This window comes from Typopeltis vanoorti, chromosome 21 (genome assembly GCF_054136105.1).
Source record: "Typopeltis vanoorti isolate ZY-2024b chromosome 21, IOZ_Tvanoo_1.0, whole genome shotgun sequence".
Classification (NCBI taxonomy): Eukaryota; Metazoa; Arthropoda; class Arachnida; order Uropygi; family Thelyphonidae; genus Typopeltis; species Typopeltis vanoorti.
In genome coordinates, this window is record NC_143569.1 from 24,082,943 (window position 1) to 24,110,543 (window position 27,601).

General features: G+C 37.1%; 1 protein-coding gene across 4 annotated transcripts in view; it reads right to left on the bottom strand.

The window, feature by feature from the left end:
- The window catches only part of Pask (PAS domain containing serine/threonine kinase), a 401,386-nt gene that overhangs the window by 24,369 nt on the left and 349,416 nt on the right, over nucleotides 1-27,601 (bottom strand). The window lies entirely within an intron of this gene.

The following is a 27,601-nucleotide window of genomic DNA, read 5'->3' on the forward strand; positions in this document are numbered from 1 at the left end:
CATCAATCCAGGAGATTGATGAGGCCAGGGATTTGGGAGTGTTGGTGAATAGGGAATTGAAATTTAGGGAGCACATTGCAAAAGTGACTAAAACAGCTCACCAAATCACTTGGCTTATGAAAAATACTTTAACATGCAGAGACAAACAAGTTGTTGTTCCTCTGTATCGAGCCTTGATAAGACCCCATCTTGACTACTGTGCCCAGTTATGGGCACAAGGGTTTCTTCGTGATGGGGAGGAAGTGGAGAGGATCCAGAGACGAGTGACCAAGATGACAGGTCTGTGGAATGAACCTTATGAGAATAGGTTGAAGATTTGTGGGTTGCAGAAATTGATCGATAGGCTAAGGAGGGGTGATATGATTGAGACATTCAAATTACTGAAGGTTTCTATAAGATTGATCCAGAAGATATTTTTGAAAATATGACTGGTGGTGGGAGGACTAGGGGCCATGAATGGAAGCTGGGCAAGAGCGTGGTTGACAAGGGTGTTAGAGCTAGGTTTTTTTACTTGGAGAGTAGTGAATGAGTGGAATAAGCTTCCAGAGTCTGTTGTGGGTGCTACGACCGTGAATGAGTTCAAGGCAAGGTATGATAGATACTGTGTGAATGTCGAATAGTTGTTCTTGACATGATGTTAGGGCCTCCCTCGATGAGTCTATCGACTCCTTGGAGTTGCCCGGAACGATAATAATAATAATAATAATAATAATAATAATAGATATAGCAGATTGGATTCCTTGCAAGGCATGAAAAGAGAATCCAGGATAAAAACAAGTGAGTAATAATGATTAAACTGATTAAGAAGACTTGAAAGATCAGTATGGATGCCTAACTATTCAACATTTTGCCTACACTAGTGGACAAAATTGTGGAAACCTTTTGGAAAAAGTGTATTTTTGAGGTTTGATGGCTCATAACACCACTTTTGTTTGGTGCAATACCATAAAATTATATATCAATGGAAAGATACTTTAATCAAGAATGTAATGCAACAAAGTTTGTTCAATTATCTGTATTCTATGAAAAGTTATAGCCAAATAACCAGAAAAAAGAAGCACAACTTGCATAGGTTGATATGAAGTAGCTTTCCTTCATTTGAATGTAGTCAATCAGCATGAGTGTTTAGAGAGCCAATCAAGTGTCATCTTGTTGTGGCAATGAGCCAATAAGGTCACAGTAGGATTCAGCTTTGATGTCATGTATTGGAGTTGTAAAAGGAGGACATTTGTCAGTGTGTTATGTGATTGCTATCAAGTTGGTTGAGTTTTTTTGTGTTCTTTCATTTAGTGAGCTTGTAAAATGTAATAAAATTAAAGAAATGGCGCAAAGAGTTGACTGGTCACCCAGAAAGCGATGTAAAATAGTACTATAAAGTGAACAAGGCTACAGTTATGAAGAAATTAGAAGAAAAATTGATGGAAACTTAACCAAAGGCAGAATTTCTAAATTTTTGAAGAGGTATAAGGAGACTCAGTCACTAAAAAACCAGACTGGTAAAGGTGCACAACAGCAAGTGATAATAGAAGAATTGAGAGACTGTGCCTACGTGACAGAAGAAAATCATCTGGGTGAATACAAGATGAAATGGCACGATACAATGTGAAGTTGAGTGCAAGGACTGTTCAGCGCAGACTGCAGGAATTTGGTTTAAATGCTAGAATTCCGTGAAAAAAGCCATTTTTATCTCTCAAACAAAGGTTGAAAAGGTTAAACTTGGCTAAAACCCATGTTAACTGGACAACGGAACAGTGTTATTTGGAGTGATGAGACCTAAATCTCCCTGTTTGGTATAGATGGCATAAAATACGTAAGGAGAAGATTTGCATCCTGATTGCATTACATCTACTTAGTGTTATGATCTGGGGTTGTATGACATCAAAAGGTGTGGGCAGAATTTGCGTGATTAATGGGAATATAAATGCCCAAAAATACATAAATGAAATACTTTAGCCCAAACTGAAGCCTTCCCACGTGATCATTTCCAAGATAATGAAGCACTTATATTTCAACAGGATTCAGCTCCATATCATGTTGCTGCTGTGTGCAAAAATTGGTTTCAAGATAATCATATTCCACTGCTGGAATAGTCTGGGAATAGCCCAGACCTTAATCGAATCAAAAATCTATGGAGCCGACTAAAGAAACTTGTTAGTCAGAAGCAACCCACCAATAAAACCCAATTAATGGAAGCAATAATTCAATTTTGGTTTTACATTATAACAGCTGCAGAACTAAAAAAACTTGGTTCACTCCATGGGGTTGTAAGGCCCTAATTAATGCTAAAGGGTACCCAACTAAGTATTAACTCACATTGAGAGAATTTTTGTATATCTCATTTTTTCTGTGTGTTTCAATTTTCTTCTTTATAACTGCTGTTCTAATAAAAAAAATCCTTCATAAAAGTTATTGCATTACATTCTTGATTAAATTATCTTTCAATTAATATATAATTTTATGGTATTACTCCAAAAAAATGGTGGTGTTATGAGTAAAACGTCAGAAATACACTTTTTCCAAAAGGTTTCCACAATTTTGGCCACTAGTGTAGGTATAATAGGTAGGAAAACTGACCCTGCTCTTTCAATTAATCTAACACTAATGAAACCAGCATAAAACATAGTACGCGACAGCTGCAACAATGGAATTAATCTGAAATTAGCTCTTTATAACAGATAGAATGCATTTAGACAGAAGTCAAGTGAAATGACAGGCAAGATTAATAGATTTAACAAGGGAGTAGAAAGCTAAGTTTAATTGATGGCAAAACACAATATATAACCTCTTCCCTGCTCTTTCAATCCAACCAATGTGGGATTTGCATTAAAAAATGTCAACCCTGCTTTCTTGTAGCATGCAGCACCAAAGAGGATATGAAATGCAAGGAATATGTACCTGTATGGAGACATCACCTTAATAGCTAAGTTGAAAAGATGGCATGTGTCCCTATAGCTGTAAAAGACCATGTTTGATTCTTATCACTGACTTGACATTTCTCCTAAATAAAAGGGCTTTTTCAACTGAAGACAAGTCTCACAGAGTCATATAGAAGTAGCAAGATGTCTTCTCTTGGACAACTCATGTTTATCATGCTGCAAACAGACAACTTGGCCTAAGAACATATAAATCAGTCAAAAATATCAGGGTATATGAGACCTGCAAGAGGAGTGCACGAAAGAGGGATAGCAAAAAACATAATACATAGCCTCCTCTGAACAGCCAGGCAATGTGAAATTCACATTAAAAAAAAAAAGTATAAGTTTGAACATTATTCTTTGGAATAATGTCCAAACTTGTACTTTTCCTTTGTATAGCTAGAACATGGCTTCCACTCTAATCGCTTACACAAAAAGGCTTGGGTGTTGGCAGTTATACATAACAATAGTTGAAAATATAAACAACGCAAGCAGAAAATAAGCAATTTCTTTATTGAAGTTGCTAATGTTTCACTGGCTTTCCAACCACAGCTGTATCTGAATATGAAGATACTGGTTACAAATATGAAATATTAGCAAGCTTAATGAATTAATTAGTTTTGTTTTTTTTTTCTGTTGTTTATTCCAGGAAGCAGTGTTATGAACTCCCAATATCACTCATTACCTTTCATTAAATTAGAGATTTTTTTATATTTTATTGGAATGAAGGATATTATACTTCATATCATTCACAATACCTGCCCACTAACCAAATTTTGGTTTTTAAATATGCATATCATTTTTTTTTTCTTTATGACTGTAGACAATCACAAAAATCATGCTTTTTGTAATACTTTTTTATTTGCAGTAACATTATTCATTATTATGAGAAATTTAACCTAGAGACATTTTTGGCCTTTGAACTGTAAATATCATTTAATTTTGATTATTTCTACAATTAAGCATTGCAAAAATGCAGCAAAAGCCCTGAACAGTGCCTCGACACTATGGATGAAAATTTCTCTTGAAAAATCAAAACAGTGGAAGCCAATCCCGAATCGTGATTCAGCACAAACCTCCCACAACATCGTTAACATACTCTTTAACATCATCACATCAATTGCACACAACCCAATCCAAGCAAGAAAAAAAAAAAATCAATGTAGCAATTCTAAACTTTCAAATGGAAATTGATGAATTGCTAAAGGATGATATCATTAGGTGCTATCATTTTTGACCAACAAATAAAAGAAAGGATGGAATGAATTTCCCATGCCTCATGAAAATGACTTGTGACATTCTGATGAGCACATCAAACTAACAACTTATTAACAACTAGTTCAAAGGCACTTGCGCCCAACTACAGATATGAACTCAGCCTGACGTAATCTTCACTAAGAGAGAACAAGGATGTCAACTATGAAAACAAGTAGAACAAAAATTGCCAAAACGATGACACTGGTTGGATCACTGACTACAAAGAAGTAAGTTCTTGCAGAAATTCAAGTGACACTGTTAGCCACCATGGAAATCAGCATGCTGACACTCCACAGGAAACTTGCACAACCCACATGATCAAATATATGTACTAAGAGATTTCCAAATTCACTTCACTCACATACAAAGCCCCTCAACTCCAGCCTCCATAGTTTTCACTAACATTTGCAGAAATTTGGAAGAAACCCAAATTTCAACATCCCTACAAGAAAGCACAACTCATCTCAGCTTTCCAATTACACACTCTGATTGTTTTTGATTCAAGGGTGGCATATATCTGCTCTAACATACACCATGCTAGCAGAGACCACACAATCTAGAATCACCTGATTTTGACCTCCTTTAGTCTGAAAATCTGAAGTCAGTGGAACCAGATAAGAGATGAAAGAGCCAGTTCAGATATATGTACCAAGAGAAGAACTGTGAGTAAAACCTTTATGTGTATGTTAAATTCAGTTAAATTCATTTGTTCTCTATTGCTCCCCCACTGCCACCAACCACTCTGAGTTCTTTAACTTCTTTCCTTTAAACATTGATATTCTCAAGTCCTGCTTCCCTAACAGAAAAATCATTTTCCTAGGAAAGGTGTTCTGTCCCAGTTTCCACATAAGGATATTCTTCCCCTTCGTTTCCCCACACCCCATAAAAAATGCGGCCCTAAACAAAATAATATATATATATATATATTTATATATGTATTATTAATAGTAACCCGGGTTTCCAATCTTATTTCCCATGTCAAAACACACCCCCATGTTCCCCCCCTTCCTCTCTCTCTCTCTTCCCCTGCCACATTTATAAACAACCTTCAGCAAGATCTTGAAATTGGAAGGCATCATAGAATCAAAAACAAGGTATGTACAAAATTTTTTCTGCATATTGCCTTCTATACTCACCCATAATGCCCTAAAATATATATATATATATACCCCTTTTTTGAGTAATGTTAGTCAATGTATTAAAATAAGGGACACTCCTAAACAAAAACAGGCTATAATAGCCGTAATTATATTAATAGTGTTTAAGAGGAGTAACATGGGAATTTTCCCAGAAACTACACTTAATTTTCCTAGGAGATTTTAATGTTCACAATTGCAATAAGCTTTCCTCCTCCAGTTGCACAGACCAAGCAACCAAGCAGGCATAGATACTGAGACATTTACAATCATCAGATACTGTTTAAGGAAATTAACAACACAGACTAGATAATAACTAAAACTATTATTACTTCTATATTTCACCAAAGTTCAATTATTATCTTCAGGGATTAATACATTAGTATTCTCAACATTAGTATTAAACACATGAATGCAGGCACACTTCAGTAACAAAGATGGAACATGAGAAATACAGGAAGACCTAAAGTCCTATAATTATGCTACTTATTGGCTTTGGGTGGGTTATGTAGAGCGTGAAGGTCAGAGATCCATTTAGTTGTCTTGTAACCAGGGTGTCTAGGAAGGGCAGAATGTTGTCACTTTCTATTTCTGTTGGGAATTAGATCATTAGAATTGCCTGTTCAAATGGGATAGGAAAACATGTAAGGTGTTCTGGCCGTGTGACCAAATTGCAAAACACAGAGTCCACATAGCATAGCCAAACAGTGAGTTTAAGGGGGAGGAGGAAATTTAGGGCATTCTTTTCAAATGTCTCCATGAAAAAGTTAGCCAAGGTGGAGAAAGATTGAAGCCCATGGCTGTACCCTCAATTTGTTTGTAGAATTTTCCTTATTAAACAAAACAGCCCAAGTTCATAGTGAACTGAAAGAGGGCTGAGATATTGGGAGGAAATTCTGCTCGGATAAGTGCCAAGGTGTCCTTTAGCAGGACATCTGTGAATAAGGATTTACACCAGGATTTAACATTACTAACAATCTTACACAAATTGTTCACATGCCTACCAGAATAGCAGATAACCCTAACCACTTCCCAAACACCCTAGATCTCTTCATCACTAGTGAACCTTCCAAGCACATTGCAAATGTAGTGGGTTGTTCCCTAGGTAATTCAGAAAACAATCTAATGCTTGTCTCCTCCGAAATGGAATAGTGCTCACAATATTGAATTGTCCTGAATGACAATTGGAGGAATTCCATTTCTTCATCCTCATGGAATCCAGGTCAAATCTGCACACAGTAGTTCAGATGCAGCCTTATAAAAGGGAACAAATTCTCTATACCTGCTAGTTAGTGTGTTCTTCGACAACCACACATTATTTAATGTGCTATTTTGTTATGTTTGCAATATGCTCTCTAAGTTATTGGCCACCTTTTCTGAGATACCAAGAATACAGGGGAATGATGATGGATTTGCTAGGTAATCTATGTTTGGAAGGGGGGCAGGAAGTGTAGGTATGTGGTGTTAAAATTCTTGGTGGGAGGTGTAGCCACTGGCCAAAAACATGATTAATCTGAAGTCCTTGGCCTCATCAGTTTCTTGCAGCTCAGATCCATCAGTTTAGTATACAGCTTCTGATCTCTTCTTCCCAAACTGTACACTTGGCCACATCACACAGGCAGCCATTTACCTTTGCCAATAGTGCTAGTTTACTTAAGTTATTCTGGAAGGAAGTCTACACCATCTTCATTTACTATCACTCCTCTCATTTTTGTATCAACAGCAATGACTGAATATTTCCCCATCCTATATGTATATATATATATATATATATCACTGATGCACAAATTGAACAACACAGGACGAACTACTGAGCACTGTGGTACACCACAAGTCACCTGCCTTCTCCTGGATTCAACTCCTCCAAAAACCACTCTATGGTATCTGTCTATCAGCCACTCACTAATCTAATTCATATTCAACCCCATTTGCTCCAATTTATGCAGAGTTCAATGTGGAATTCGGTCAAATGCCATTTCAAAGTCCAGCAGTATCACTAAGTAGCCATTTCCCTTCTCCAACTCTGTACTTTATTATAAAAAGTAAGCAAATTACTACAACAAGACCTATCTTTCACAAAACCATGTTGCCCCTTATTCCTATCCACCAAGTCCTGAATTTTGTCTTTTACCAATTTCTCCAATACCTTATCCATCTCTCCTTAGATACTGATTATATAATTCGATACTGTCTTGGAGGCATGTTTATGTAGTGGGACTATTTTCTCCTCTACCACTGCATGAACTACTTTCTAATACTGAGGCTTAAAATTTAGCAGCTTGGTTAAAGGAGCTAATACTTGCACATTCTTGTAATACACATGGCCAATATACCATCTAATCCTGTGGCCACCTTTGCACTGTAGTTCTGCAATATTCTAAATACATTCATTTCTTCAAACTCTATTCTCCCATCTGTCAATGTCACATCCATCATTGCAACATCACCACCTAGATAGCACACCCTTGCAAAATGATCTCTCAGATTTTAAAACACTCTTTAAAGGTCCTCCTTTTACTTGTCACAAAGTAAAAGCACTCTTTATGATTTCTTATGTTCTCCCCCACCAAATTTTTATGCCATGATAATGGTGAAAGCTGACTCCTCAACTTGTTATAATCACCTGCTTTGTATTCCCACATATATCCTCAGAAAATTCTGCATAGCTGACAATCACCCAGGTCAAGATCACGTTCCCCAAGCAGAGGCAGCACAGCTAGACTGGTTACTGTTAAGTTCTCTGATGCTATGACCAGATCCAGCATTCTCGAACCTCGTGTGACCTCCTTTACATGCTGTCTCAGGTAATTATCTCTTAGAAGCTGTATCTTAGTTGGTTTGAGATTATTTTGTGAGTGGTCGTGTACTTTAGCACTCGTGTAAAATTAGTGATTTTTATCTTTTTAATTGTGTCTTTTCCTCAGAAAGAGTATTGTTATGTTGCACTACAACTCCAGGGAGTCCAAAGACTCAGCGAGGGAGAGAACCTACTCTACAACTCTGTCTCCACCACTCAAATCCACCAACTACAATGAACCTCAACTACACCAACACCATCTAACCACCCACTAGTATTTTCACAGACAATCACAAACATCCATGCCCATGGTGGGAATCAAACCTGCAGCCTTTTGGCTGGAGAGCAGATATGCTAACCACTCAGCCAACCAGGCTAGTGATTATAGTATTACTGTAGATTTTCGTGTTTTTAGAGTATTTAGTATCTTTATGCATTTTTATCATGATATTGTCGGCATAGTACCAATACAAAGAACAATGCCATCAATGCTGTTGTCCCATGATTTGAATTAGCAGGATATTATTCAGTGCAGTGCATGTAAAATGTATTCATTGAGAAAATTAAAGAATATGTGGAAGGATATTGAAATGGAGAGAGAGTATGTATTAAGTGTTTTAAACATGAGTTCTGTTAGGTGACGAGAATGCAGCAAATACCGACAGTAAGATTGGAAATGATGTTATTAATGTCAAACATGCAGCCATTGAAACAGAGGAAAAAAATGGATGTTAATAACAAACTAGTATGCTTAAATGTTATCCTTCATAGGACAAAGTGACAAATTACATGAAGCGGAAAGAGCAGCAGGTGATCTGAAGGAATAATAAAGACCAACTGAACCAACAAGAAAAACAAGTCAAGGAGAAAATTATGAAGACTCAATGATCAGAGGAGTACTATGACAAAATCATGTTTCCTGGGTGCAAAAATTCATGATATTAGCCATGCCATCCAGATGCAAAAAAAGCTAAGTCCAAACAAATGATTGTCTTGGTTGGTACAAATGATTTCAGAGGTGAGAAGTATTCTATGAGGGAGGTAAAGGGGTTGTTAAAAGAGGCAAAACTGAAGAGTAAGAAGGTGAAGACTGAGTCTCCTACCACACTATAATACAGGTGAACTGAGCAGGAGGACATTCATAGCCTCTATACGTAGATTGTGAAAAGGAATGATGTATACAATGCTGATGGACTGCATCTAAATGTTTTAGTGTTAGGTGTCTGGAGAGAGTTGTTCAGTGAGCATGCTGAAGTGCAAATTCAGGGAAACTTAAGCAATTAGGGTGGAAGCAAGTGAGTTTGTGTGAAGGCACCCATGAAGCGGGTGAGTGTGAGAATGACCAAGTGAGGAATCTAGTCTCTCAAGCAAAAATACCGAACAGGGTAGTCAATTCAGAAAGTAAAGGGGTGGGGAACTAAAGGGATGCAGCAGTTTCTATGTACTAATGCCAGAAGCATCAGGAACAAGAAGGAGGAGGTTTTGGCATTGGTTAGTGCAACCTCACCAAAAGTTATAGCATCAGTGAGACTTGATTAACAGCAGATGATGTAGTTACAGGGATAGAATGTGAAGGGTTTAGTATTTTCAGGGAAGATTTGATGGGGAGAGGAGTACTGTTGATGAATTGCAACCAAAAAGAATAGGGAACAGATGGGAGGGTGGCATTCATTTGAAGCAATCTTGTGTGAGATTAAGGTCAGTAACACAAAATATACAGCTGGTTGTTGCTATAAGCCAGGGAGTTCCACAGATGATCTGGAAGACATGCATTGCCAAATTAGTACAATGAGTGCAGGTCAAGTGATTACTATTGGGGATTTCAACTATGGAGATATATACTATAAGGAAGAAAGATCACATAGCAGGAAGAAAACAAAATTTATACACCTGCTGAGAGATAATTACTTGAGGCAGCATGTGATGGAAGGTGCAAAATTCGATGCAGTAGGAATTTTTTTTCTTCTTAACTTTGCATCGACTTTTACAGAGGTCACAAACATTGTACATCGAAGGATATCGTAATTTAACACTGATTGTGGATTTTTGTTATTACGAATTTTGTATATAAGGTTTATATTAACTGTAGTTATAATAATTTTGTGATTTGAAAAACCATGCAAGTAGATATTGAAACGGTAGGAATGTTAAACTGTATATTTCAAGGGCAATGCCTTAGAAAGCGGCCCGTCATTTGAAGTGGTTCCAATTTCAAAGAAATAGTTTAGAAACTTTGTTTATAAAAGGTAAAGTGCCTTCGATTGTTCAAGCTTAACCTAATGCATGTCACAAGGACAGTCCAACAAGAGGCGGTGAACATCTAAGGATGGCCTGCAGTTCGTAAATAAGATTTTTTTGTGTGTTCTGTGGGAAACAGAAGTAATCAATAACTCTGAAGGTCACATCCCCTTTTGCACGGGAATGTTAGGGGTTCTCAACCCTTAATCCAGGGACTGCAAGACGAAGTATAAGAAAGGATCAAGAAAAACTCAAGGGATATCCAGAGGCAGAAACGAGAAAGGAAGCAGGTATGCAGAAATGCAGAAGGAAACATAGTCTCTTCTCATAGTGTCTCAAAATCCAGCATTGTGAACGCGGGTCCGTTGGACGTCTGGAGAGAAGTCGAATCATAATATGCATCAAGCCCGGGAATTCTTAATGATGCGATGCCGCTAAAGGAAAGAAGCCTGCAAGAATGTTGAGGCCCAGGATGGAAAAGAAGTTAGTATTGGTGAGGCATGTTCCAAGCCCCTAAAATCTTCCACAATGTGACACCACTAAAGAAAAGGAAGCCCGCACGAATGTTGAGGCCCAGGACAGAGAAGCAGTCAGTATCGTTGTAATATGCTCCAGGCCCCAATATGTGAATGAGCTAAAGAAAAAGAAGACCACACGAGTGAGGCCCAGGACGGAAAAGAAGTCAGTGGAACCAGATAAGAGATGAAAGAGCCAGTTCAGATATATGTACCAAGAGAAGAACTGTGAGTAAAACCTTTATGTGTATGTTTAACATTGCAGAAGAGCCGGACTAAGGAGCTAAAGAAAAATTGTTGTTTGAAGTATATATATATATATTGCATGAACAAATTAGTATTGGGATGAGATTATAGACTGGTGTATGATAGTATGGTTGCATGTTTTTATGTGTGTATAATGTACGAGATATAATTCTTAGCTTTAGATTTCTGAGGAGCCAATTCATTCATGAAACTGTATTATTGCATCCTAGTTTAATAAATATGTTTGTTACGTTAAAGAATGTATATCACTGATCCTTGTTCCAAGGAACTGTTTCTAAAAAAAAAAAAAATACAAACCTGTGAGCGAAGATAAATAAGAGTAGTCACGACTGTCAATAACACTTGAGATAGATCTACAATGATACTGCAGGTAATCTTAATTATATTTAATACCCATAAAGGGGAATCTTGGTGGCGCAGTGGTAACATTAAATAAATTTTCCAAGGTTCCCAAGGTATCAGAAATTTGTAGCAAATTTAAGAAAAAATGTAAAGCATAAATATAAAATATAAAGAGAAAGTAAAGTAAATAGAGCATAAAGTAAAATAAATAATAGCATAATATTACAAAGGAGCCAAGGACCATACGTTTACAAAGGGACTAGGGATGGGAGAATACTGAACCTGGTCACAGGATCAGAAGAGCTATTGTTACACCCTGATAACTTAAAAATGTGAAAATTTCAGTTATCATGATGTAACAAGAGAAGAAATAAAAACCCTGTATAGATAACTAAGTAAGCAAGCTTGTTCCTATGCAGATATCGTTAAGAGCCTTTGAAAGTAATACAAAAAAAAAAAAAGAAAGAAAAAGGAAAACATGCTTGCTTGCATCCAAGTGAAAAATATAGCTGAAATTGTTTGTTGAACTAAATAAAAAAAAAAAGAAAGGGAATTTTATTACGGTTGTGATATGATAAAATACGGTTAAGTAAAGCAAAGAAGATTAGTCATAGGATTTTGTATGAGAGAGGCTAGTTTTTACACTTGAAATAAGAGATTAAAGATTCGAGTTAATTCTTAGAAAATTTTGGAAAGGGGATTAATTTAGTATAGATGACATAGAGGTTAGCTTAAACAAAAACCAAAGCTCAAGGTCATAATTCCCGAATTGAGACTTTGTCACGTGCAGACGGACCGCATGATGTTTTAGCAGAAAAACGCCACTCTAATTGGTCAGTGAAATTGACTCCAGTAAGGGGGAGGGGAAGAAAAGAAATTGAAGAAGGTGCCGGTAGGGATCATCATATAAAAGGGTTAGGGAACCCCCCCCCCCCATGAGGCTTTTTTCCTCAGAGTTTTTCTTTGCGAATCTTCATATAGGTCTCACGCGGTTTTCCTGAGTGACGGGTTAGGAGTTTTCTCCATCCGACACAATAAGGAAAGAAAGTGTGTGGGATTTCAATTCCATGTTCCTATTGTAAGAAATGAGGGACGCTGTTTAGTTAAAAAGAGAGAAGATAATGTCAGTGTGTTTCATCATCCAGTTATCGTAACAAGAGAAAGAAAATTCTATAAAGGAGTCAGTGTCCATGTGGTGAATTTCACAGCCATAGAATAGATGATCCTATGTATGTCCTTGATTGAAGAATGTAAGGTAAAGATTGTGAAAGCCCATCTTAGTGTCAAAAGAACTTAGGAGTGATAAGTCATAGAAGAGTTCGTCCTAGGAAGGTAAAATATCGGAAAAAGGTAGAGACCAGTGTAGAAGACCCAAGTCAAAAGGTACTGTAAAATCATGTGTCAATTCAAATCGTATGTAACTGTAGTCATTGTTCAATTACTGAACAGTTGAAAGGATTAATGAGAATTATACTAGGACATTAGTACATGTCAAACTAAAATAAAAATGAGCTTGTTATTATTAATTAATACGTAATTCATGTGCCTAGAGATTTTATGCATGTACGTTGTATTTTAATTAAGAGAGTTCTAAAGGTCAAAGGTGTGTATTAGCTCAGTGAAAGGATAAAATTTAATCCATATTGTCTTAGTGAGAAAATTAGAGTAACTGATTATATATGTCCTAGAAAATACAGAATTATAGCGTGATCAAACCAGTAAGGGGTTAGACAAAGGATCAACTAGTTCTAGAATTATACATGTTTATATGTGTAGAATCTGTTATGACAATATGATCACAATTCTCATGTAGGATCTTAACCTAATAATTGTGTTTAGCTAGTGAAAATTTGTATTATATATTCTTAGTATTCAATTGAGTTTTATTTGATAAAGAATGAATTATACCATGTTTAGGAGTTCAATAAACTTTTGTTCATTGAAAATACAGTTGTCTGAGATTGCCGCTCAATGCACCACTTGTAACAACGTACGAACCTAATCACGTGGCGGGGGGGGATTTGTTAAGTTATGAGATAAAGGTCACGACTGCATATTAATTTCACACTCAGACATATTTTGGTAATTGCTCCTTGTTTTTGAAATTTATATCTTAAACTAAATGTCCTGAAAGGCACAGTATAAAATAAATATTTAGGGATACTAAGGGGAGAAGAAGCTTGAATATTTGTATTTGGGTGATATCTCGTATATAAATAAGATTTGGACAAAGTCAAGTACAGTTTCACATGTAAGGATAGTAGTTGAAAGCCTAATAATCGTAAATTGGGACACAACACTAGCCATAACCAAGGTGACAACATTGTTTCCAATTGGTGAAAGTGACCGTGCAGTCTTGACTTGGTAGATTGTAAAACATGAGGAATATTCTATCAAGAAGGGGGTATTTGTGGAACTACAAGGCAGGTGATTATGGAATGCTTAGGAAGAAGCTTAAATCTGTACCATGGCATAAAACATTGCAAGCTAAGGACGTTAATAGTGAATGGGATATAATTAAGGGTCTTCTAGAGGAAGCAGTATTAAATCGTATACCTAGGGGAAGGAGGGCTAATCGAGTAGAAGCTGATTAGATGATAATATCATTAGGCGTGACCTGAAGAAGAAGAAAATGCTGTGGAGGGAATATATATAAAGAGAAAGGTGACCAGCAAACTCATGAACAGTACAAGGCTTAGGCAAGAAAGGCGACCAGCATGGCAAGGAAGGCAAAATCAGATTATGAGAATTGCCAAGCAGGCCAAAGGAAATCCCAAAGAGTTCTTTCATTATGTGGCAAGTAAGAGGAAAAATGATTATGGAAGATTAATCTTAATGAGTGATGATGGTCACGAGGAGACAGAAGCAAATAAAATAGTTAAGGTACTGAGTGACCACTTTGAAAGGGTATATCATCCAAGTGAGGTTACTGCTTTAACCTATGTGACAGACACTAATGTGGGAACAGAGGTGGATGGATTCGAAGTTTGTAGGATATTGCAGAATCTCAATGTAAATTCAGCTGTGGGATTAGATGGGATATCAGCTAAGGTTTTGGAAGAATGTGCAAGGGAACTGGCAATGCCTTTGACATCTTCATCAAATTCCTGCCATGTACCCTCAAGGGGTGTACAGGATATGATAGTACCACATGAAAAAAAATTTACACCATTAATAACTTCCTATCTACAATTTTCCTCCAAATCAGTCTGTTACTTGTCAAGACTCCAACATTATCAGATCTTATATTTCTATCGTCTAAGGCACTTTGTACCGTATCAATCCACCTATATCTTGGTCTTCCTCTGGGTCGTTTTCCCGCCAGCCTGGCAGAGAACACTTGTTTTGCTAATCTTTCTTCGCCCATTCTGTTTAAGTGACCATACCACCTGAGATTAGCTCTGCTAACGCATTCCTAGATGCTGACAATGTCAAGTTCTTTCCTAATATCCTCGTTTTTAATATGATATTGCTATTGATGCCATCTGATCATGCCTATAATCTTTTTCAGGACTCTCATATCTGCGGTCTCTAGTCTTTAGTCAAGTGTTTTACTTCTGACCCAGCTCTCAGATCCATAAGTTAAAACTGGTTTGAACATTGTCTTGTATACAGCTAATTTAGTGTTCCAACTAATTTCTCTCTTATTCCATATGAATTTATTCAATTGACTTCCCACCATACCAGCTTTGCTGATTCTGTTATCTATTTCTATATTTAATTTACCATCTTCACTAAAAATTGTGCCTAAGTAGCTGAAATGTTTTACAAGTTCCACATGTTCTCCATTCACAAGACAGTTGACATTTTCAATGATTCTGCCTATTTTCATTGTCGTTGTCTTTTTATTGCTGACCTTCATACCATATCTATTACAACAGCTATTCAATTTAGTCAGAGAATCTTGCAGACTTGTAGCAGATTTATTTAGAAGTATAACATCATCTGCATACAGCAAGGAGCTGACATTAACATCTCTAATTTTGATATCATGTTTAATACCACTTTCTTTCATAATGTGATCCATATAGATAATGAATAACAGAGGGGATAATGTACATCCTTGTCTCACACCAGATTTAACATTAAACCCTGTACTTCCTTCAATTCTACCTGCTGACTTACAACTCAAATAAAGACTAAGTATTGCTTGATATAATGCCCCATTGACACCATATGACTGTAGTGTATTAGAGAGCTTCTCTCTCTTGGCACCTTGTCATATGCCTTTTCCAGATCGACAAAGCTTAAATACAGATCTTTGTTATATTCCCATGCTTTCTCGACTATTTGTCATAAAGTGAAGATCTGATCCTGACAGCTTCTATTTGGCCTGAATCCAGCTTGTACTTCTCCAAGCTTTTCTTCCACAATTCTTCTCAACCGTTTCTCAAGTATACTTGCATAGATCTTGCCAGGAATAATCAGTAGGGAAATACCTCTGTAATCCTCACATTCAGTTTTATTTCCCTTTTTATATATGGGTACTATGAGAGCTCTACTCCAATCATCAGGAATTTGTCCCTCTGTCCAGGCTTTCTGAACTATGCAGTGCAGTCACTGTAAGACTCTTATACCACCACACTTCAGCATTTCTGGTCAAATATCATCTACTCCTGCTGCCTTTCCACATTTCAAGCCTTTGATGGCTTCAAGTATGGATATGTATTCCTGACTGCATGCCTGGTCAGCGTTTTTTACCACTGTGCTGTCATCACTGCTTGTTTCATTTAACAGCCTTTCAAAGTAATTACTCCATACTTCAAGGATATCTTTTTCTCCTGTTTTCATGTCACCTTTATCATCTCTAACTCCTTTTACAGCACTCTTTCCTCCATTCCTAAGCTTCTTCAACAACCTCCAGAATATATTGCCACCTTCTTGATATTTATTTTCTATATTCTTGCCAAAGTCCTCCCATGACTTTTATTTAGCTAGTTTTACACAGTGTTTAGCATTCTTGCATTTGTCTCTGTATTCTCTAGGAGCACAAGCTGACTTATTTGCCAGGAACTTTTAATATGCTTTCTTCTTTGTCTTCACTGCCTCTTTAACTTCCTGTATCCACCATGGAGTTCTAATTTTTCTATCCTTGCAGACAACTTCACCACATGCCTCTCTAGCTGAATCAAGCAGGGCTTTTTTCAAGGCTTGCTATTAAATCTCCAAGATTTGATTCCTGTCCTCAAACTCTTTCATTTTTTCTTCAATAATCTTTGTGTATTTTAGTCTATAGTTCACATCTGAGAGCTGCTCAACTTTTATTCGCTTTAAAACTTTCTTACATGTTATTCTTTTCAATATGATATTCAATTTTATCCTGCTCAAGACTAAATAGTGATCACTTCTAATTTCAAATCCTCTGTACACTCTGGTGTCCTGCACCAGGGAGAAAACATCACTATCAACAATAACATAGTCGATGAGACTTTTCTTATTCCTTGCCTCTTCTCTCCATGTGAATTTGTGCACATTTTTATGTTGGAACATGGTGTTAGTAATAACCAGTTCATGTTCTGAGCAGAAATCCAACCGATATTTGCCATTATTATTAGCTTTGCTCTTTTCTCCAAATTTTCCCAAAATATTTTTGTATGCCTCACAATCATTTCCTACTCTGCTATTTAGATCCCTAACAAGGATCAATTTTCCTTCTTCATTGTGTCAGTTGCTTTTTCTAAAGCCTCAAAAAATTCCTCCACTTCTACCTTAGTAGAACCTTCTGTGGGATCATAGGCACAAATAAGTCTCATTGTCCAGTTCCCCATTCTCATATTTGACCACATTACTCTACTTTTGACTGCCTGCCATTCAAGAAGATTAGCCTCGTATTTTGTGTTGAATACTATGGCTGCACCTTCTTTTCCTTGATTGTCATTGCCTGACAATCAAGGAAAGAAAGATCTCACCAGTTTTTATCTTTTTTGTTTCAGTCACCCCTATAATGTCGATCTGGTAATTATCTAATTCCTCAGCTAGCTCCATTTCTTTGCCATTCAGGCTTCTTATGTTGATAGTACCGATCTTTAACTCTGGTGATGTTGAGTTGGGGTGTGTTTTCAGATTTGTTCCAGTAGCTGACTTTTCACTGTTCGCCCTGGTTCACTGGTGAAAACAACGGGGGCCTTGTTAACCGGGTGACGCCCGAGCCGGCATGAAATTTTGTCATGTTGTACCATCATTTTTTATTTTGATTTAACCTATAAGAATACAATTTGGTCGGCTAAATCACAAATTGCCAGCCCATCCTCGTTCGTTCAGTATCCAAGTAGATACCCAACAAGGTGCACCACGAGAAGGTGAGGATTGGACATTAGGTCAGAAGCCCTGGTCGGTTCTCCGCATTCCTTTAAAGGCTATGTGGAGGTCTCCTCTCAGTTATACAGCTTTGACCCTTAAGTACTCCCTAATGCCTTTGACTATCAGTTTATCAGGTGTGGTTGTAAAAGTTCTAAAAAAATTAGTAAAAAAAAAGAGAATTCAAGAATGGGTAAATAAAAATATGATAATGTATGAGGGTCAGCATGGCTTTGTGAAGGGTCGATCATGTCTTAGTAATTTACTGACTTTTAGTAATAGAGTAACAGCTGAGTTGGAAAAAATGAAATGGTAACACGATGATTTTGCTGGATTTTGCAAAGGCATTTCATAGAATACCACATGCAACTCTGTTATGCAAATTAAAACAAAGGGAGATGGATATGACACTGGTTAAGTAGATAAGAGAGAGAGTGGCTGCTGGACAGATATCAAAAAAGTGGTATGTGTGAGAGGCAGAATCGAGGCCAAAACAGGTGACTAGTGGTGTGCTGCAAGGTTCAGTGCTGGGATCGTTGCTGTTTAATTTGTACACAAATGATACAGGAAATAATCTGAAACAAAATATTCAGTTGTTTGCAGATGGCACAAAATTAAGTAAAGTAATAGTTAATCAAGGCAATATGGAAAGCTTGTAGGACAATTCAAATAGTCCCTCAGAATGGGCAAAAGTTAATGGGTGTCAGTTAATGTTGAGAAATGTAAAGTTATGCATTTTGGGATAAACATATTACAAGCCGTGTATCACACTGATGACACTGTACTCCAGCAAATAGATGAAGCTAGAGATTTAGGGGGGGGGGGGTAGACAGAGAGTTAAAGTTTAGAGGACATATTGCTAAGGTTGCCCATAAGATTACTTGGCTATTGAAGAACATATTAACAAGTAGAGATAAAAAAATTGTCATTCCTCTTTATAAGGGCTTGATATGCCCACATCTGGATTACTGTGCTGAAGTCTGATCATCTCGGCTTCTTGGGGATGAGGAAGTGGTGGAGAAGATTCAGAGGTAATGACCAAGATGGTGAGTGGCCTGTGGAGTGTTCCCTATGAGGATAGATTGAAGGTGTGTGAATTGTTAGAAGTTGGTTGATATGAGAAAAAGAGGGGATATGATAGAAACATTTAAGCTGCTTCAAAAGTTTTATAAGATAGATGCAGGGGAACTGTTTCAGCACTTGGCCAGAGGGACCAGAACAAGGGGTCATCCCTGGAAGGTGAATAAAATGTGGTTAGTAGGGATGTGAGTACAAGATTTTTTGCTTGGGGAGTTGTGAATGAGTGGAATCGATTGCCAGAGTCAGTTGTGAGGACTTATTCTGTTAATGGGTTCAAGGAGAGGTATGATAGATTGTATGGATAGATTAGGTCTCCCATGATGAGTCTTTGGACTAGATGGAGGCACCCATATAATAATAATTATCATTGTTATGCAGTGTGACCATTCCTCCTTTCATTCTATGTCTCATAGTTGAAATCCTCCATTTAAGCTACATGCATCATGCTAATTTGTCAATGCATGTCACCTGCATTCTCCCTTATATCCCTTGGATTGCAGGAGCAACCAATTATATATTTTGTCCTTTTGTTTTCTATCTTACAACAGATAGCTGAAAATGAAATGCCCTCTCCATCCCTGTCCTCCTAATGTACTTCTACTTTCTTTTTGCTTCAGTTCATGTTCTATGATTAGCAAAATCCCCTCCCTCATCATATTCTGTTTGAAGATATCCTTTGCATCCTATTCCTATATCATTGTCAATCAACAAGTCTCACAATTCCCATAACTTTTGGACAAGCTGAACCATTGTGAAAAACTCATTGCCCATTTTCCAAATACTTCTGGCATTGGAATATTCCTTTCATCCCACAATCGCCTTTACACTTGATATTGCTAAGTCCATTAAAGTTAAGAACCTGCTGAGCTACATTCAGCATCGAGGTTGCCTGGATCCATGCTCATCTGCATCCCCCCCCTTTCCCCAAAGACATTCTAATTTCTCAGACTCTGCACTACATCTCAGTAAACAATACTTCTCAAGACTCCTGACCTCAAATGCCAGCTATCCTCCTTACCCTTCCTTCCATCAAACCCACTCCACACCATTCTTCCTATACATACTGCACATCGATTCATTTGCAATCATAGCACATCATCTCAGTTAACTTCTATCATATCATATCATATTGTGGCAACAGACTTGCAACTTTTACTTTCTCACCCGCTAAATCATTTGTACAAGCAATAATAAACATTTCTCTCGCCTGCACTCACTGCATCCTTACAGCATCACTAACATCCTTAATCTTGGCAACAGGAATACATTTTAGAAGTTTATTTTGCACTTGGTTAAACTATAATGAGTTTAGTTTAATCCTTTATCCAAGTGCAGGCAAACAAAGTTTGCACCTGAAAATATCTTCAGGACTGAGGCAAGGTGGTACATTTGAACGCAACTCGTGGCAAAGGTGGACCAAGCTATCATCACTCCTTGTCTTAGTATCTCCCATAATATAAAGCACATCTCCTTGCGGACATGTGCTTTGTATTATGGGAGATTTGGACCTTCATTGAGGTCTCGTCAGCGGGAGGCATACCCAGAAGTGGTGATACCAAGGCAGAAGCAATGCAGATGTATAAGTAAATATGATCTCTCCAATGCTTCTGCCTTGGTATCACCACTTCTGAGTCTGCCTCCCACTGACGAGACCTCAATAAAGGTCGAAACCGGTCTAGGTTGTGGCCCTTCCCTTAATGCATAGCATATACATGTTGCCAAGGAGGTGTGCTTTGTATTATGGGAGATACTAAGACAAGGAGTGATGATAGCTTGGTCCATCTTTGCTACGAGTTGCTAACAGATGTATCACCTTGCCTCAGTCCTGAAGATATTTTCAGGCGCAAACTTTGTTTGCTTACACTTGGATAAAGGATTAAACTAAACTCATTATAGTCTAACCAAGTGCAAAATAAACTTCTAACATCTTTCTCTAAATCCAGAGTAATTTAATAATAAGGTGGTACACCCTTTGGCAACTTGTATAGGTAAATATGACCTCTCCAATGCTTCTGCCTTGGTATCACCACTTCTGGGTCTGCCTCCCACTGATGAGACCTCAATAAAGGTCTAAAACTGGTCTAGGTAGTGGCTCTTCCCTTAATGCATAGCAGTATACATGTCTGCAAGGAGATGTGCTTTGTATTAGGAAATACTAAGACAAGGTGTGATGATAGTTTTTCCACTTTTGCTACAAGTTGTCTACAGATGTACCACCTTGCCTCAGTCCTGAAGATATTTTCAGGCAAAAACTTTGTTTGCCTACATTTGGATAAAGGATTAAACTAATTATTTTATCACAGTTTCCTCAAACACTCTCTTCTTATCAATGAATTGACACATAAAATTTGATCCCTTATTCTCATGCATAATTTTTGATCCTTATTCTCATGCATCTCTCCCTTCTGTGTTATACCATCTGTCAGGTGTTTCTCCAATCACTCAATCTAACGTTTTGTTCGGTGGAGAACTGCACATAAGTGTATTATCTTTTCCATTACAAACAGGTCATTCTCTTCTATTTCCACAATTTCATTCTTGAAGTGTCCACGCGGTTAGTCTAGTGGCTGTGCCCTTCGCAACCATATGACTGGGAGAAGGAGTGTTCCAGGTTTGATTCCCGTCGAAGACGTGAGGAATTTGAGGATCTTCCTCAGCCATAGCCAAGTTAGCCGGTCTTGGGCGCAGGCAGTAGGGCTTTTTTGTCCATCAGTATCTGGCGTTTTTAATCCCACAAGCAGGCAAACCGTCCCCGTGAACACACACGGATGTACAGTCATAAATACTTACCCCCCCATGAGGGGACTCAACTTGCTCCAATAAGGACAGGGGAGAAAAAGGAGGAAACTCCATATGAATAAATAAATAAAATTCTTGCAGTTACTCATATCATATGCAACATCAACCTCACAATTGCATTTTCACATATTTTGTCTTGCAATGCATTGCATTCTTACTCTCCTCACACTTCTGATATTCACTCTGGAAACACATATGACAAAATTGTTCGCCAGTTTCATTCTCTTTCCATTAATCTCTCATTCTACGAAGTGCATACTTTTTGCACAGCGAACAAAATCATGCACAATGAAATCTCCTGACACTGATTTATGCATTGGTGCTATGATGTGCAGTAGAGCATACAATACACCAAATATAAAACTTTGAAAACTACAATATCATGCACACAACCCTTATAATTAAACACACACTCATAAATATAATAATGCAGAGAGAACAGTGGTGGCTCGGTGGCTTGAAATCGTGGGGGTGCTGCAACTTTTGAAATATACATACACATTTGAAAGTTTATTTTTCACTTCGTTAGACTATAATAAATTTAGTTTAATCCTTTATCCAAGTGTGAGCAACCAAAGTTTGCGCCTGAAAATATCTTCAGGACTGGGGTAAGGTAGTAACAACACCGGGCAACTCATAGCAAAGGTGGACCAAGCTAACATCACTCCTATCTCAGTATCTCCAATAATGCAAAACACATCTCCTTGCGGATATGTATAATGTTATGCATTAAGGGAAGGGCTACTACCTAGACTGGTTTCGACCTTTATTGAGGTCTCTTCAGTGGGAGCCAGGCCCAAAAGTGGAGATACCAGGCAGAAGCAATGGCGAAGTCATCTTTACCTATAGGAGTTGCCATAAGGCGTGCCACCTTTTTTTATTAAATTACTCTGGATTTAGAGAAAGATGTTGAAAGTTTATTTTTCACTTGGTTAGACTATAATAAATTTAGTAAATTTGCACCTGAAAATATCCTGAAGATATTTTCAGGCGCAAATTTACTAAATTTATTATAGTCTAACCAAGTTAAAAATAAACTTTCAACATCTTTCTCTAAATCTAATTTAGAGTAATTTAATAAAAAAGGGGGCACACCTACGAGTTGCCCGGTGTTGTACTACCTTACCCAAGTCCTGAAGATATTTTCGGGTGCAAACTTTGTTTGCTCACACTTGGATAAAGGATTAAACTAAATTTATTATAGTCTAACCAAGTGAAAAATAAACTTTCAACATCTTTCTCTAAATCCAGAGTAATTTAATAAAAAAAAAGGTGGCACACCTTTTGGCAACTCCAATAACTTTTTCCTTGATGTTTTTGTGACTGTTTATGAATTTGTAGTTCACTTACAATCACAGAACTTATTTCTTGAAGTTGCATTTCTGAGGTTATAATTGTCAATAACCTCAAACCCCAATAATGTACGAAAATAAAAACTATAACAAATGTTATGTCTTTAATTGTAATGTCCAAATATTTAAAGATATGGAGTAAACATGATAAACACTATTGACACTCTACAACTGGTGCAAACTGCATATAAACAACAGTGGAACTGCGCAACGGACAGTGCCGCATTACGCTAATAGCTCGCATCTCACTATGATGTGCATATGTTTGCAAAATATGACACTGTGCTAAACACAGGGCTGCTGGCATCCTTTGCGCTCCTAAGTGCTACAAGATGGATATTTATTATTTTTTATACAAAATAAGAGAATTGTATAGGATTGTTGATGATAAAATTAAATATTACAAGCAAATATAAATAAATTAATAAATATATTTATATATCGAGAAAAATTGGGGGTGCTGCAGTTCTGCAGTGTCTATGCATGAGCTGCCCCTGAGAGAGAATGACCTAATTATGCATACTGCTAAATACTTCCAAAAAGACCTTATCTTTTGTCACCAAAAATCACCATGCATAGCACTTTCCACCATCTAGCAACAACATTTATACATGTTTGGAGCAAATTTGATGGACAAAAGCCTTGCACATGCCTGATGAACTGTATTTATATATATATATAGTTGAGACCATCTGATTTTGCACTTAATCCACTCACTTAACAACACTTACTCAAGAAAGATATTGGGATGGGGAGGGGGGGGGGCAAGGATTGTGCAGCCAAGAATGTGTATTGGCCACCTATGGGTCAATGAGTGCAAATACAGAAATTATCATGCAATACTGAATGCAGTTTCTCAGGTTTTGAATCTTAATGAGTTAGTATTATATCATGCAAGGGTAAATGTGAGTACAATGGAATGTTAAAATGAATATATACGAATATGAAAAGCAGCAGAAATAAGAGAGAGCTTTTGTTACTGGTCAGCTTGGCCAAAAATTATCAGCATCGGTGAGACTTAGTTGACAAAAGATGATACAGTTATAGAAATGGAATGCAGTAAATAAAGAAGGTGCAATATCAGGGAGGGGATATAAAGAAAATGGTGATCAGCACAGTAATGAGTGCTCTATCAGATTATGAGAGGAAATGAACTAAACAGACAGCTTAAGCAGACTAAGATTTTTTTTTTCAATGTAGCAAGAAGGAACAGTGATTATGAAAGGAAAACTTTAATCAGTATTGATGGTAGGAAAGTTAGAGAAGCAGAAGAACTAGTTGAGACACCATGTGATCATTTTGCAAGGATGCATCATCCATTTGGAAATACTTTGGTGGTGTCAGAAATGAGGTAGAAGAAATGGAGGTACTCAAAATATTGAAAAATATCAATGTGAATATAGCAGTGAGATTACATAGCATGTTGGCTTGGATGTGACAAGAATGCTCAAATGAACCAGCAGTGCTCTGACCCAGTTGTTTAAAGTCTCTGCATTGGCAAGGTTATGGAGATCCATAAGTAATTACTGGTTTGAATACTGTCTTGTATACTGCTAGTTTAGAGTGTTGGTAATTTTTTTTTTTTTTTAACATATAAATTTATTCAACTGGCTTCCCACTATCAGGTCATCCCGAAAGTAATTTTGTTTTTTTAGGATTAGGTTTTAAAAGGATATAAAAGATAAATTGCTTGCTAATTTAATCAAGTATATATTCTCCATTTGAATCAATAATGTTCTTCCATCATTGTGAAAGTTTCATAATGCTATTTCTATAGAATTCAGGAGGTTTGGAGACAAAGAAGTTGCATAGGCTATTTCAGTGCCTCTAATGTATTATATTGTTTTTCATTAATGAAATGTTGCAAACATTGAAATAAGCAGTAATCTGAAGGTGCAAGATCAGGAGAATATAGAGAATGTGGAAGCTTTACCCAGTTGTTTCCTCAATCTTGGTACAGGTAATTCTTGCACTATGAATATGTGAGTAACCATGGTGACAACATCCTTTCAACTGACACCAGAGAATGCCTCTTTTCTTTCAGTTTTTCATTCAATCGACTGAGTTGTTCAGAGTATACTTCAACTGTGATTGTTTGGATTTGTGGCAAGAGTTTGAAGTGTATAATACCAGCCATTTTCGATCAGATGCTTAACACAACCTTCTGAGGGTGAAGGTCTTGTTTTGGCTGAGGTTTACCCTGTTCCCCTGAATGAACCCACTGTCTTTGGTGCTTAACGTTCTTGTAAAGTAACCACTTTTCATCATTAGTGACTACATGACTCAAAAATGGAGATTGAATCTCTCGAGAATGAAGAGCAGTGCAGATGTTAAGGTGCACTCTTCGATTGTTGTTCATCAGTTCATGAGGAACTCACTTGTCAAGCATAGACACTATTCCAAGTTCTTGCAAATGGCGATGGATTGTTGATGACAATGAATTAAGATCTTTTGTTAAATATTCAACAGTTGCATTGCCATTTCTTGCAATAGCAGCTTCAAGCATATCATTATCAAAAGAGACAGGGCACCCAGAGCAAGGGGAGTCTTCCAAGCTAAAATCCCTTTGTCGAAATTTTTAGAACCATCATTGGCACTTTTGCACATTCAAAACATTATTACCATACACTTCTTGCACATTTTTTCAGTGTTATCAGCACTGTTGCCTTTTTTGAACTCATAAAGCATGATGTGCTTAATGTGCTCTTCAGTGACCTCCACAGTAATAAAGGGTTATTTAAACAATAACTTATGTATGATGTTCTTGCAAGGTGGAATTTTTCAGAATGAGGCCATCTCAGTTTAGCAGTACTTATAAAGCTTTAAAAATTCAAGTTTAGATAAGCTGAGACATGTTTGAACAGGTACAGTATGAAAAAAAAAAAGACATTACTTTTGGGATGACCTGATATACCAGTTTTGTTTATTTTATTATCTATTTCCAAATTTAATGTTCCATCCTCACTGTGCCTAAGTTGGCTGGCATGTACTTGTTCTACAGGTTTAAGATTGCCATTGAGAATGCAGTTGCTTTCCATGTTCCTTCTTATTTTCATAGTTTTTGTCTTTTTATTGCTGATTTTCATACCAAACTGCTTATGGCAGTCATTTATTTAGTTAGAGTCATGAAGACTTCTTACTGGATTTATTTAAGATTATAACATTATCTGCATAAAGAAAGTAAGGATTAGTTTAATATCACATTATTCTCATTCAATTAGTTAATTGTAATATCTCCTTTAATTAGTTTAATATCAGGCAAAAGAGGCAGAAGAAATTGTTGAGCTACTGAATGACCACTCTGCAAGGGTACATTATCCAAGGGAAGATATTGTTATGGCAGAGACTGATGTAAGAACAAAGGATGATGAATTATTGGAGGTACTTAGGATACTGCAGAATCTGAATACAAATAGAGCTGTGGAATTAAATGGGATATCAGCATGTGTTTTAAGAGAATGTTCAGGGTAACTGGCATTGCCTTTGACTATACTATTTGAGTCTCAGTTTTGGCAAAGTTCCAAGAGAGTGGAAGGAGTGCAAATTAATTCCTTTGGATAAAGGAGGACCTAAGTCTATGTAGCAAATTACAGACCAATTAGTTATTTCAAGAGTGATGGTAAAATTACTGGAAAAGTTGTCAAAAGAGAAAATCCAGGAATGGGCAGATAAGAATCTGATACTCTATGAGGAGAAGCATGACTTTGTGAAGGGTTGATCATATCTTTGTAATTTGCTAACTTTTTATAGTAAATTAAAAAATCACTATAAAAGTCTATAAAAGAGTGACAGTTGAGTTGGATAAAGGAAATGACTACATGCTGTTACTGCTGAATTTTGCAAAAGAATATGACAGGATAATACATGAATTCTCTTATGCAAACTGCAACAAATGGAGATGGATATGAACCTGGTGATATGGATTGGGGGGGGGGGGGCTGATGGATATATACCAAAAGTATATGGAGGAGGAGAATCCAGAAAAAGACAGGTGATTGGTGTGCCATAATGGCTCTGTGCTTGGAACACTGTTTACTGGAAAGTTAAATAGGGTAATAGTTAATCAAGGTGATGTACACCCTCTGTCCAAAAAGAAACAGAACTTTTTGAAAATAGAAGAAACTAGTGGTGCCACCTGTTGTATATTTTTGTTGTCGAAAGTGGCAACCTTCATTAGTGTTGTGTCAACTGTTTATGACATTTGTTTCATTAGAAGCCGAGTTATAATGCCAAAAGTGACAGTGTGTTTTGACGAACGGTCGGAAAATGAGTTTCAAACAGAGAGCTGCGATTGACTTTTGTGTTAAACTTGGTAAAAGTTTCACCAAAACGCATCGAATTCTTCAAAAAAACATACGGTGATGAATGCTTATCCCATACTCAAGTTTACGAGTAGTTTAAGCGATTTCAAAGTGGTCGTGAGACGATTAAAAGCAAGGCCATCGAAAAACTGGACAGAGCGAAGTTAACACAAAAAGTGCATGATTTCATCAAAGAAAACCCGAAATCGTCTGTGAGATTGATTGAAGATGAATTGGGATTCCAAAATCAACTGTGCACAACATTTTGACCGAGAGTTTGGGCCTTTGTAAATTGAATTCACGAT